General features: G+C 36.8%; 1 protein-coding gene across 1 annotated transcript in view; it reads left to right on the top strand.

The window, feature by feature from the left end:
• Positions 1–2,500, top strand: part of luzp1 (leucine zipper protein 1) — a 53,908-nt gene that overhangs the window by 85 nt on the left and 51,323 nt on the right. Inside the window, exon 1 of the mRNA XM_087780598.1 lies at positions 1–199. This exon is cut by the window's left edge and continues 85 nt beyond it. The gene's annotated coding sequence lies outside the window, so the exon portion shown is untranslated. The remainder of the gene's footprint in view (positions 200–2,500) is intronic.

Below are 2,500 nucleotides of genomic sequence, written 5' to 3'. Positions count from 1 at the left end.
GGAGGAGGAACTAGGAGGAGAAACGACTCGTGGAGGAAGAGAAGGAGGAGAAGGAGGAGAAGGAGGAGAAGAAGGAGAAGAAGGAGAGTCCGATCAGATCGAGTCTCTTCAACTGGATTAATCGCGTCGATCCGAAGAGAAAAGAAGAGAAGAGAAGAGAAAAGTAAAGTAAAGAAAAGAAAAGAAAAGAAAAGAAAAGGTAAAGAAAGAATATTCGCTGAGAAACTGCAGAGAAACGATGTTTGTTTGACTCTTGATGTTTCCTGTTGGCGTCACTGCTCGTGTTGGGACTGCAGGAGTAACTGCGGCAACTTTTCTCCTCCTCCTCCTGTTCCTCCTCCTCCTTTTCCTCTACTCTTCCTCCTTTTCCTTTTCCTCCTCTACCTCCTCCTCCTCCTCCTCCTCCTCCTCCTCCTCCTCCTCCTCCTCCTCCTGTATATCAAAGAGTAAACTACTGTAGTTGTTGAAACGCAGATCAAAGGCACAAATATAAACAAAAGTCAAAAGAATAAACAACTAAATAAATAGAACTTTATTGATAAACAGGAAACAGGAAGTAAGTAATAGTTAGAAACAGATCTTTCAGGTTCATTATTATTTCACAATAAAGGTTTTGTTTCCATGAATTTAAAGATGAAACGTCAAAATAAAAGATAAAAAATATAATGTTTTCATGAAACTATTGATGAATGAAGTTGATGTTTAGTTCCATTTTCTAACAACATACTTGTTATTATATATTTGTCCTCCTCCTCATCCTGTTCCTCCTCCTCCTCCTCCTCCTCCTCCTCCTCCTCCTCCTCCTCCTCCTCCTCCTCCTCCTCCTCCTCCTCCTCCTCCTCCTCTCTTCAAGCCACAGTCAATGGCGACTGCGGTCCAAACCTCAGGCAGTTACAAGTCGTGGTCTGAACATAATAATTCTAGAAGTAAATTTAAACACAAGTGTCTCATCAAGTGTTGACACAAGTGTGTTGAAGATAAAGTGCATCTTGTTGTGTCTTCAGTCAAAGTCAACTCATGCTCCTGGATTTAAGTTAATGTTTGTGTCAGAGAAACATCTTAATCCCAGTTAATCCCAGAGGAAATAAACATATTTGAGGAGAAGCTTCTTCACTTTTAGTAATTTCAAATGTAGCCACTAGTACCGCATTTACGACTATACTGACCTCAGTTTACTAGTAACTAATACTCATCACATTTACGACTATACTGACTTCAGTTTACTAGTCACTAATACTCATCACATTTACGACTATACTGACTTCAGTTTCCTAGTCACTAATACTCATCACATTTACGACTATACTGACTTTACTTTACTAGTCACTAATACTCATCACATTTACGACTATACTGACTTCAGTTTACTAGTCACTAATACTCATCACATTTACGACTATACTGACTTCAGTTTACTAGTCACTAATACTCATCACATTTACGACTATACTGACCTCAGTTTACTAGTCACTAATACTCATCACATTTACGACTATACTGACTTTACTTTACTAGTCACTAATACTCATCACATTTACGACTATACTGACCTCAGTTTACTAGTCACTAATACTCATCACATTTACGACTATACTGACCTCAGTTTACTAGTCACTAATACTCATCACATTTACGACTATACTGACTTCAGTTTACTAGTCACTAATACTCATCACATTTACGACTATACTGACCTCAGTTTACTAGTCACTAATACTCATCACATTTACGACTATACTGACTTCAGTTTCCTAGTCACTAATACTCATCACATTTACGACTATACTGACTTTACTTTACTAGTCACTAATACTCATCACATTTACGACTATACTGACTTCAGTTTACTAGTCACTAATACTCATCACATTTACGACTATACTGACCTCAGTTTACTAGTCACTAATACTCATCACATTTACGACTATACTGACTTTACTTTACTAGTCACTAATACTCATCACATTTACGACTATACTGACCTCAGTTTACTAGTCACTAATACTCATCACATTTACGACTATACTGACCTCAGTTTACTAGTCACTAATACTCATCACATTTACGACTATACTGACTTCAGTTTACTAGTCACTAATACTCATCACATTTACGACTATACTGACCTCAGTTTACTAGTCACTAATACTCATCACATTTACGACTATACTGACTTTACTTTACTAGTCACTAATACTCATCACATTTACGACTATACTGACCTCAGTTTAATAGTCACTAATACTCATCACATTTACGACTATACTGACTTTACTTTACTAGTCACTAATACTCATCACATTTACGACTATACTGACCTCAGTTTAATAGTCACTAATACTCATCACATTTACAACTATACTGACCTCAGTTTACTAGTCACTAATACTCATCACATTTACGACTATACTGACTTCAGTTTACTAGTCACTAATACTCATCACATTTACGACTATACTGACTTCAGTTTACTAGTCACTAATACTCATCACATTTACGA

This window comes from Callionymus lyra, chromosome 18 (genome assembly GCF_982586985.1).
Source record: "Callionymus lyra chromosome 18, fCalLyr1.hap1.1, whole genome shotgun sequence".
In the NCBI taxonomy this organism is placed as follows: domain Eukaryota; kingdom Metazoa; phylum Chordata; class Actinopteri; order Syngnathiformes; family Callionymidae; genus Callionymus; species Callionymus lyra.
The sequence above is the reverse complement of the archived record's forward strand: the minus strand, read 5'-3'. Positions and strand labels throughout refer to the sequence as shown.